The sequence below is a fragment of the Vanessa cardui genome, chromosome 19, assembly GCF_905220365.1.
Source record: "Vanessa cardui chromosome 19, ilVanCard2.1, whole genome shotgun sequence".
NCBI classification, from domain to species: Eukaryota; Metazoa; Arthropoda; class Insecta; order Lepidoptera; family Nymphalidae; genus Vanessa; species Vanessa cardui.
The window spans coordinates 8,937,000-8,949,256 of NC_061141.1; the positions used below are offsets into that span (position 1 = coordinate 8,937,000).

At 33.5% G+C, this 12,257-nt stretch overlaps 1 protein-coding gene across 1 annotated transcript in view; it reads left to right on the forward strand.

Annotated features, from left to right (window-relative positions):
• LOC124537805 (ubiquitin-like protein 3) overlaps positions 1 to 12,257 on the forward strand; it is a 161,033-nt gene that overhangs the window by 743 nt on the left and 148,033 nt on the right. The window lies entirely within an intron of this gene.

The following is a 12,257-nucleotide window of genomic DNA, read 5'->3' on the forward strand; positions in this document are numbered from 1 at the left end:
ACTTAAAACAAATAATTTATGTAGGTAATTTTCACAAAAGAAAATACATAAAAAAATTAAAAATACTTGATTCAAATACATAGTTATAAAAAATGGTGATAATACATCAAAACAATTGTAGCTTGCTAATCGGATGGTATTTACTAAAAAGTTTCTTATATGTATTTAATTTAGTTTTTTTTCAAAATAAATGAAATACCTTAAACCAGTCCAAAAGAAACAGTATAGAATATAATGACAAATTAATAATGAAAATAAATTGGAGATGAATAGTGATTGTGATTTAATTACATATATTCATTACTTAATAGTTATTTTATGTCATATAATGGTGATATAGAGGTAATTGTTGTTTTTTAAATGCTATTAACTTTTCCTAGGCCACTTTAATTGTACACAAGCTTTAAAATTATAATGTATTATACATGAGTATGGTCTATGGTGGTATCTGAACTTTTTATATTTAATAGGGCACAAGTCAAAATCAAATCGAGCGAGCCAGTCAAAATAAAATTGTATTGAGCCATTGTGCAGCGCTTATTAATATTTGCATGTTTTATTGCAAAATTTTCTTTATTGTAATATTTTTGATTTTCCTTTTTTAGATCTTAAATAAAAGAGAAGTATAGTTTTTTTAATTATTTATTGTTTTTTTTATGTCTAACTAATGGTTTTTGGTGTTACTGAAAAATATACACCGATGAATTAACTTGTCTTTATTATATTTGTTTATATGTGTGAAATACCCTATAAATATTCCTAATCAAATTTTGTCTGTATATTATAAGCAGAGGTTATAAGTAGCCGGTGGGCCATAGGCATTAGGCATTAAAAAGTTAATCAAGGTTATAATATACTGTATACATTTTATTTTGATGATCACTAATAAATACGCGTGTTCTAGGCGTAAATAATGTCCATTGGTGCATTCAAATGGAAGACCACTGTCGTTCAGTTCGTAAATTTCTACTTTCCGTGGGTTTTTGCCACCCTTAGATACATTTTCAACAGGAAAAGCTTTTGGGTTGATGACATTTTTATTTTATTGTGATCAAATAAATAACGTTAATTTTTCGAAGCTCTTGCCGTAGAACGAAAGATCGAGGATTTAATATTGGTCAAATTAAAATGTAAGTAAATAATATATATCGGTACGCAGATACGTAACAATATTAAAAATAGGGTTCTAGATATTGTTCATTTGTATATTACGAAGTATCGTAACAATACTCATTATTGAAATTACACAACATAATAGCTCATTGTTTTATGATTGCCTGTGATACAAACGTTAATTTATGTTTGTTGTTTTTTTTTTAATCATTTTATACATCAGAACAGCTAATAAATCATATCACTCACTTAGTGACTGTGTTCTGATTTACAAATCGTAAATAAACTACGAACTTTTATTGAACCCACTGTTAGGCAAGGTCCTTTACGTCAATCTCGGTCCCTAGCCGCCTCAATCCAATCTCTCTGATGAAGGTATCAAGGTCGTCCACACCGGCGCATCATAGGATGACCCCGACGTTTTAGACCCAATTTGTGACGAAAGCTACCCATCTATCAGATTGCATGCTGCTGATGTGGTATATGTATCGTCGATACGAAGATGTCTTCACCGGCTATGTTCTAAGAAATCGCCTAGGTTTATAAAATTTACAGTTTCATTAAAATAGACTATTCCTATCTTTAAAACTATTTATGTATATGTACCTTTATTGATTCTTTTACTGTCAGATATGATTCTTTTACTGTCAGATCGATTAAATTATGGAATGCGCTCCCACATGACATTAGGATGTCACAGTCCTTAAATATATTTAAAAGTCGAGTCAAACATCATTATATGTCTTCGTAACTATTCCTTTTTTTTTATTTTTTTTATATATATATATATTTATATGTATGTATATATTTATTTATGTAGATATATATGTATGTGTATATATATATGTACAGGTATTTGCATGTATGTTTATTTTACGTTTTCTTTATATGTAATTTTATATTAAATCAAATATCGATTGTATAATATGTATGCATCATAATATAACTATGCACTACCTTCTTTACAAAATATGTTGTCCTCATCTGTTGGGTTGCCTGTAAGAGATCGCTTTTAGTGATAAGGCCGCCCTTGCCTTCAATTCTCTGTAATTAACCATTTTATATGTACTGTTATTTTATAAGATTTGGAGTGCAATAAAGTTTTTATCTATCTATCTATCTATCTTTATGCTAGTCACCTACTCTTGTTATATGAGTATGTTTTTGCTATGATGTAATGTTTGACTAGCTTATTATGGTCCCAAACCACTGTAAGCTACTAAATACACTCAGCGGCACAGAATGTGGCCCAAACACATAATGTGGTTAAACATCAAAATTAAACACGAAATAGGGGTATTTTTTTTTGTACATAAAATTTAAAGGTATTAAAGTGAATATTTAGTAAAAAAAAAGTAATACCTCAATTAATTAATTTTTTATCTTAAAAATAACAAATAACTCTAAAATTGGAAAAAAATAAACAAAAGAAAGTTTAAAAAAAAAATTACAAAAACTTACGGGACTTAAAATTAATACCGGGTATTGCCTCCTCTAGCCTTGATGACTGCCTGCATGCGATCAGGCATGGATTTAATAATGTTTTTTATGTCAACCTGGGGTATTTCTTCCCAGGCGGTTATCAAGGCGGTTTTTAAATCACTGGTAGACTCTGGAGGGTTGATGCTGGATCTGATGCGTCTTTTAAGCATGTCCCATACATGTTCTATTGGATTTAAATCCGGACTTCGTGCTGGCCAGTCCAATTTTGAAATTCCTACCTCCGATAGGTAGCTATTCACGCAAAATGCTGTGTGAGGTCGCGCATTATCGTGCATTAAAAGAAATTCCTGGCTTCCAATAAATTCCATGTATGGTAGAACATGTTCTTGGAGGACCTCTTCGATGTATCGCACTGCTGTTAAGCGACCTTCGATTATTGTTAACTCCGTACGTGCGTCTGAACTTATTCCTGCCCAGACCATAACAGAGCCACCATGAAAACTCACTGTTTGCCAGGTAGTGGTGGGTAAAAACCTTTCTCCTCGCCTTCTCCACACACGTTCGCGACCATCTGGATGCCTTAAGGCTACTCTGCATTCATCGGTCCACAGAACCTTAGCCCACTGCTCGTGAGTCCAATTAGCGTGTTCGCGAGCGAATTGAAGTCGAGCTACACGATGGTGTCGGAGCAGTTCTGGACCTCGTGCTGGTCTTCGGGAACGCAGGTTTTGTTCCTCCATTCTTCTTCTTATTGTTCGCTCACTTACACGGACGCCTCTTGTCGTTTGTAGACGCTGCATTATTTCACCCGCAGTAAGGAAACGATTTCTCAATATTGCGAGGATGATAAATCGGTCATCTCGAGCTGATATGCATCTGATATTGCCACTTCCTGGTCTCCTCGTGTATAGGCCGGTCTCATCGTATCTTTTTAGGGCATATCTTAGAGTTGTACGTGCTACATTTAAAGATACAGCGATTTCACGCTGCGTTAAACCTTGAATCCGAAGTAACACAGCTTGAGCGATTTGTGCTGAACTTAAGGCCATAGTTTTCAGTTTTTAGTAAGAAAAATGACTAAAGATTAAATTTAAAACAAAACAATAAGGGTTAAATGCACGACCGTTTGAATATCGAACTTTAACTCAACTGAGTTTTGGGCGTTTTTACACTTAATAACGTTAAGTGTCACTTACGTTAAACAAATAACCTTTTTTTATAACTTTGAAACTCATAAATTAACAAAAACTAACGCCACGATACGCTGCCACTTAAAATTCTCATACGCAACACCAAAATTGCATGTTATAAGAATTTTAGAGTTTGGGCCACATTTTCTGCCGCTGAGTGTATATCCAGAGAAAATTGTAAATAGGATAAAAAAAAACATATACATTGTCAATGAAATGAATATTGTAGGTGTAGATAAAATAAGAAGAAAATGTCTTCGTCTTGTTCATAGTTCGAAATTATAATATCAAGGTAGGTAACCTATCTGTATTAAAAGCAGTTAACTCGTTAACCCGAAATTGGTATTATTAACAAATATATATTAAAAAGAAAACAACACTTTGATATTTACAGTTTGTTTTTGTCGCTGGCGTGTACGATGTTATCACGCTGAATAAAGAAGAACGGAGGACCGTTTGTTAGGGATTACTGATTGATCAAAACATATTACGTGCAGTCATGTGTCGCCCAGAGTTATTATTATTTATAATGATAGATCAAGTCGATAGTGTATTTATACTAAAATATTGTTTTAGACGCACGATTAAATCGTTTATATTCGTATCGTTTTATTTATATATACTGTCCAACTAACTTACATCCAACTCTGTCTGGCAGCTGCTTTTTTGAGATCAAACCATTGAACAAACAAAGCTCGAACTTCAAGGCAGGACATAGCCTGTTTTTTTTTCTGAATGCCTAACATTAGAAAACCAACCCTCAACGCGAGTGAAGCCGCTTGCGACGACTAGTATCCTATATATTACTAGAAGTTATAGGATTGTGCGAGATTTTCGCGTTAAAAACGAGAGAATGTGATGAACTTCAAATCTGAACTCTTGAAATAGTTTATAGGTATTCGATTTTCAATTAATATGACAAAAATGTATTATAGACATACGTTCAAGTTATACGTGAAGTGGAATAATTGTATTGACTTTGAGGAACATTAATATAATATATATTATTACAATTTATGTCTAGACGGATACAGAGTTTCGCGAAATCTAAAGCGATTGCCGAGTAATCGGTTATGATATATGTTATATGTTTAAGGCAACGTATTAGTTACTTATTGTTTATTTAACTACGAATTACCTTATTAAAGAAAATGTATATTATGTATAGCATTATAGTGCTTCCATAAGGGAATAAATTTAATATAATATACAGATATTAAAAATATCTTCTGCACAAACCGTGACCGCGTGGAATGGTGGCAAGAATGCTTTCAGCGTTTCTCGGTTGCGCCGAGCCCTCGACTTTCTGACCGTCGAATGAAACACTTTGAGGTGACAACGGTGATGGGGGTATTATCTATATTAATATGAATTAATAAAAGGAACTCTGATTTAATGAAAGTAAGTCTGCCTGTCAGTGCTCTATCACGACTAAACCGCTGAGCCGAATTTGATAAAATTTGGTTAGCTTTGCTTCATGCAAACTTGAACTGCAAGAAAGGACATAGGCTACTTTCTTTGCCTCACACATGACAACCAACACCCTAAAATGTGATTTCTTATATTATGCATTGCACTTTTACTTTAAAGTCCAAAAATTTCAACTTCACATGTCATAAATATAATAACCTCAACATCAATATAATGTAATCAAAATCGGTGTTTAAGTGAGTGAGATACTTAATTTGTTATCACTAAAAGAAATCTAGGATTAAAGATGAATACTATTTATCATTTTTTGTATTTGCGGCAGCAGTTCTTGTTTTCCAAACGCGGCTGATAACTCAAAGACGTTTTTAGAAAATACAACCAGCCCATCAGGACTACTCCATGAACATCGATACTGGCAACTAAATTATTTTTTCAAACATGAAAAAATAATTTAATTTAAATAAGAACCGTTATTAAATTCCGAATAGTCGCGTCAAGAACTGCTAAGAAATGTAGCGTTTTTACAATATTATATATAATGGAATGTTTTTTTTTTTATGGAAAGTATGAGTATGTAATTCAATGTCACCGTAAATGTTTCCTCTGAGTCGCATAATTATAAAACAGGTGGTACATATTCTCCTTTATCAATTGTTAGTGATACCACCAAACAACAAAAAGTACTTTGTCCTTATATGGTCCGATTGAAGGGTGCAGTCACCCTACATATCTCCAACTAGTGTAATACACTAGGGACATGCCATCATCAGGTGGTCTATTTACTCACTCGCCTTCTAAATGTGAATAAATGCTTATAAAAATAAAATAATTACAAAATGTCACCAAGGCTGTTTTAATATTGATATTCAACGTATAAAATAAATATAAATAAATTATAATTAGTTATATATTCAAGTGTATTTTTTTTATTTATAAAGCTATAATTTTCTTTCATATTAAAATGAATGAATCGTAATTAATAATTCTCGTTACGTATAATTAAACAGGAAATTAATTTGAAATTTACTAATTGATGTAAGAGTGATATTTTATTATAATTATACATACACAGTTTTAAATTTAAAATGCCTCTAAATATTAAATACTCAATACTCTGTACTTAACTGATGTTATTCTAATTCTTAAAGATCAGATACATATGATCTTATTCTACTACATAGCATGAGACTAGACTCGCGGTACTGATGCCGTGTTGGAACAAAGATAATGAAATGTTGTTAAGAAATTCTCAAAACTATACTTCTATATTATAGAAAATTCGGTGGCAGGGCCTTGTGCAAGCCCGTCTGGGTAGGAACCACTCACTCATCAGTTATTCTACCGCCAAATAACAGTGCTCAATATTGTTGTGTTCCGGTTTGAAGGGTGAGTGAACCAGTGTAACTACAGGCACAAGGGTCATAACATCTTAGTTCCAAAGGTTGGTGACACATTGACGATGTAAGGAATAGTTGATATTTCTTACAGCGTCATTGTCTATGGGTGATGGTGACCACTTACCATCAGGTGGCCCGTATGCTCGTCCGCCAACCTATACCGTAAAAAAAAGAAAACACATGTCGGTGTCCTGCGTGTGATTTCACTTCATTTGTTTCGAATTTATAACCGATCACATAGCCCCTATTCAACATAGTCTATTTGAGAGAGAATACAAATAGGTCCGATGCTTGTGCACTTTAAAAAAATCCTATGTTGCTTGACAATGCTTGTGGATTAAATTTCTCAGAAAGATGTCATAATTACAGCTGCAAATAGTATTTGAGTAAAAACATCTAAATTATCCTTATGCTATTGAATATCAATTCAATGCTAAAATATTTTCACACATGCTTAACTTACAAGCGTCGTCGTTGAGCTTACTATTTTTTACTTCCATATCGCATATGTGTGTGTGTGTGTTTGCATGTATATGATAACGATTTCAATTATTCTTCACGTAATACCTGTCTAATAAATTCCACCTTCAGTAATTATTAAAATTAATACGTTAGCACATTTTTTATTCGGGTCAAGGAATTCGCAACAGATTTATAGTTAAAATTTTCGAATTATGTGAATCAAAATAAATTATGTACCAAGAATAAACGGAATGTTTTTGATAAAATTCTTAACAAGATTTTTAAAGTATTGTATTTTAATTAAGTTGTTTTAAACATTTATAATAGGTACATATTTTAATAACGATTATGAGTTATTTGTATACTTACATTATATATTATGTTTATGACGTGGTCACTGTTGTGATATTGAATTTGCATTTTAATTAGATAATTATATTTAATAAATAACAATAAAAATTCATATAAACGCAGAGTTGATTGAAATATCAATTTACGTAATTAAATAATACCTACTTAGAATGTTATATGTAAGATCCTTTGTTATAGTACTAAAGTATTACTTTTGACATCTGATTTGATCTTTTGTTCTCAACTAATGGATTTAATTATAGTAACATAATCTGCAAATGTTTGTCAATTAGTCCTTAATAAGACGAAACCCGTATCGAGGTTAATGATCTTGTATAATGGGATGGGTCTAAGAATTGATTCATATATTATATAACCTAATGGCGTTTCAACACGTTAACAGCCTTGCTGCGGTCACCCTCTGTTTATGCTGATCGTTTCAACGAATTAAATTAAGTTTTATCAATCTTTATCTGTTTTATAATGAATAAAACGACGACAGATATATAAATGGTCAGGATGAATAACAATATCGATTATGTAAATGTAAACTAAAATAATTTAATTTAACACGCACATAATAAGGAAACAATAAATTGTTTTTTGATAGCGACAACACAGTATTAATTAAAACGGTATATATTTGTAGGTTAATTACAATACTCGCGTATCTCAGTTGACCGGTCAGACATTAGTCACGAGTCAGTGCGCAGATAAAACTATTTAGGAACAAATGTAAGCATCTCATCAACTTCTTTTGATGCATTTATATGTAGACACATTGCGTGATTTTTCAACAATAACAACAACCTATGTGAACCTGGCACCCTAATTAAGAAAATCGCATTTTTTTTAACGCATTATCAAAGAGCTTGGTATGTAGTTGATTGTAGTGAAAAAAAAATTGTTTGTAGTTTGACCGAAAAAAAATATGGGTCATCCAAAAATAGCCATCCCCCGGATATGCAAAAAATAACTTCTAACGGTTGATTCCTATAGGAAATCGTTAGTAGTTGATTGTAGTGAACGAATTTTCGTATGTAGTTATTTGTTGAATTTTTTTTTTTATTAATATATATATATATTTTTTTTTTTCGTTAAAGTTAATCGTTATTGAAGCTTTTGCCTAAATTGTGCTTCAAAGTAAAAGAATTTTCGATTGTGGTAAAACAGCAGTTGATAAGGAGCAATCAACTTGAGTCAAACTCGCTTCGAAGTGATGAAGATTGAATTACTCCGGTTGTGAACACTAGACGACTACTACAAACGTCGAAAATGACTCAAAGATGCTTGTTGTGGTTTGTAGTAAAGGAATTGTTGATTGTAGTTGAACGGAAGTTCATAAAAAGCGACCAATTTGAGTCTAACTCGCTTTGGAGTGACTCCGAGTGAATTACTCCGATTGTGAAGATTAGACGACTACTACAAACGTCAAAAACGACTCAAAGATACTCGTCGAGGTTTGTAGTAAAGGAATTGTAGATTGTAGTAGAACGGAAGTTCATAAAAAGCGACCAATTTGAGTCTAACTCGCTTTGGAGTGATTCCGGGTGAATTACTCCGATTGTGAAGATAAGACGACTACTACAAACGTCAAAAACGACTCAAAGATACTCGTTGAGGTTTGTAGTAAAGGAATTGTTGATTGTAGTAGAACGGAAGTTCATAAAAGCGACCAATTTGAGTCTAACTCGCTTTGGAGTGATTCCGGGTGAATTACTCCGATTGTGAAGATTAGACGACTACTACAAACGTCAAAAACGACTCAAAGAGACTCGTTGAGGTTTGTAGTAAAGGAATTGTTGATTGTAGTTGAACGGAAGTTCATAAAAGCGACCAATTTGAGTCTAACTCGCTTTGGAGTGATTCCGGGTGAATTACTCCGATTGTGAAGATTAGACGACTACTACAAACGTCAAAAACGACTCAAAGATACTCGTTGAGGTTTGTAGTAAAGGAATTGTTGATTGTAGTAGAACGGAAGTTCATAAAAGCGACCAATTTGAGTCTAACTCGCTTTGGAGTGATTCCGGGTGAATTACTCCGATTGTGAAGATTAGACGACTACTACAAACGTCAAAAACGACTCAAAGAGACTCGTTGAGGTTTGTAGTAAAGGAATTGTTGATTGTAGTAGAACGGAAGTTCATAAAAAGCGACCAATTTGAGTCTAACTCGCTTTGGAGTGATTCCGGGTGAGTCTAATCGTCTAATCTAGTCGTCTATCTTTGAGTCGTTTTTGACGTTTGTAGTAGTCGTCTAATCTTCACAATCGGAGTAATTCACCCGGAATCACTCCAAAGCGAGTTAGACTCAAATTGGTCGCTTTTTATGAACTTCCGTTCTACTACAATCAACAATTCCTTTACTACAAACCTCAACGAGTATCTTTGAGTCGTTTTTGACGTTTGTAGTAGTCGTCTAATCTTCACAATCGGAGTAATTCACCCGGAATCACTCCAAAGCGAGTTAGACTCAAATTGGTCGCTTTTTATGAACTTCCGTTCTACTACAATCTACAATTCCTTTACTACAAACCACAACAAGCATCTTTGAGTCATTTTCGACGTTCGTAGTAGTCGTCTAATCTTCACAATCGGAGTAATTCACTCGGAGTCACTCCAAAGCGAGTTAGACTCAAATTGGTCGCTTTTCATGAATTTCCGTTCTACTACAATCAACAATTCCTTTACTACAAACCTCAACGAGTATCTTTGAGTCGTTTTTGACGTTTGTAGTAGTCGTCTAATCTTCACAATCGGAGTAATTCACCCGGAATCACTCCAAAGCGAGTTAGACTCAAATTGGTCGCTTTTTATGAACTTCCGTTCAACTACAATCAACAATTCCTTTACTACAAACCTCAACGAGTATCTTTGAGTCGTTTTTGACGTTTGTAGTAGTCGTCTAATCTTCACAATCGGAGTAATTCACCCGGAGTCACTCCAAAGCGAGTTAGACTCAAATTGGTCGCTTTTTATGAACTTCCGTTCAACTACAATCAACAATTCCTTTACTACAAACCTCAACGAGTATCTTTGAGTCGTTTTTGACGTTTGTAGTAGTCGTCTAATCTTCACAATCGGAGTAATTCACCCGGAATCACTCCAAAGCGAGTTAGACTCAAATTGGTCGCTTTTATGAACTTCCGTTCAACTACAATTAACAATTCCTTTACTACAAACCTCAACGAGTCTCTTTGAGTCGTTTTTGACGTTTGTAGTAGTCGTCTAATCTTCACAATCGGAGTAATTCACCCGGAATCACTCCAAAGCGAGTTAGACTCAAATTGGTCGCTTTTATGAACTTCCGTTCTACTACAATCAACAATTCCTTTACTACAAACCTCAACGAGTATCTTTGAGTCGTTTTTGACGTTTGTAGTAGTCGTCTAATCTTCACAATCGGAGTAATTCACCCGGAGTCACTCCAAAGCGAGTTAGACTCAAATTGGTCGCTTTTTATGAACTTCCGTTCTACTACAGTCAACAATTCCTTTACTACAAACCACAACAAGCATCTTTGAGTCATTTTCGACGTTTGTAGTAGTCGTCTAGTGTTCACAACCGGAGTAATTCAATCTTCATCACTTCGAAGCGAGTTTGACTCAAGTTGATTGCTCCTTATCAACTGCTGTTTTACCACAATCGAAAATTCTTTTACTTTGAAGCACAATTTAGGCAAAAGCTTCAATAACGATTAACTTTAACGAAAAAAAAAAAAAAAAAATATTAATAAAAAAAAAAAAATTCAACAAATAACTACAAACGAAAATTCGTTCACTACAATCAACTACTAACGATTTCCTATAGGAATCAACCGTTAGAAGTTATTTTTTGCATATCCGGGGGATGGCTATTTTTGGATGACCCATATTTTTTTTTCGGTCAAACTACAAACATTTTTTTTTTTCACTACAATCAACTACATACCAAGCTCTTCGATAATGCGTTAAAAAAAATGCGATTTTCTTAATTAGGGTGCCAGGTTCACATAGGTATAACAACAGCCTGTAAATTTCCCACTGCTGGCCTAAGGCCTCCTCTCCTTTTGAGTTTGGAACATATTCCGCCACGTTGTTCCAATGCGAGTTGGTGGAATACACATGTGGCAGAATTTTTATAAAATTAGACATATGCAGGTTTCCTCACGATATTTTCTTCCACCGCCGAGCACGAGATGAATTATTAACACAAATTAAGCACATGAATATTCAGTGGTGTTTGCCTGGGTTTGAACCCGCAATAATAGGTTAAGATGTACGCGTTCTAACCACTGGACCATCTCTTCGATTATTCAAGTAATATTAAAATATTACAGTGTAACTACAGGCTCAAGGAACATGCAACTGAGTTCCCAAGGTTAGTGGCGCATTGGCGAATGAAGGGATCGTAATATTTCTTACAGTGTCAGAAATGTATTTTATCGGCACAACTTTGTAATTCAAATTGAAAAGAGTAACTAGTGCGTTTCTTGTCGTTTTATCTCAGTAAATTCTTAAACATTAAATTCTGTAAATTGTTGTTAAATTTATTCTTATTATTAAAAGTACTTTTAAAAATAATCTGATTCCATTGTCTATGTACAGTTTGGGTGGATCAGCTTTGTAAAAAAAATATAATTGGTTGATTATAAATATGCGAAAGTAACGATCTGTTTTAAAAGTGATAGGTTCTATAACGTTCTCGATCAATTAATGTATATATAATAGGTTGGGGAAAAAGTTTCTTCGTATTTTATATGAAAATTCAAAAAGTTTTTTTTATAGTTCATTTACATTTGACTAAAGTATGTAGGTGCCATTTTGTTCCATAACTTTTAGCCATCTTGTTGGTAGTGACATGATCCCATTGCTGTAAAAATTTTGGGG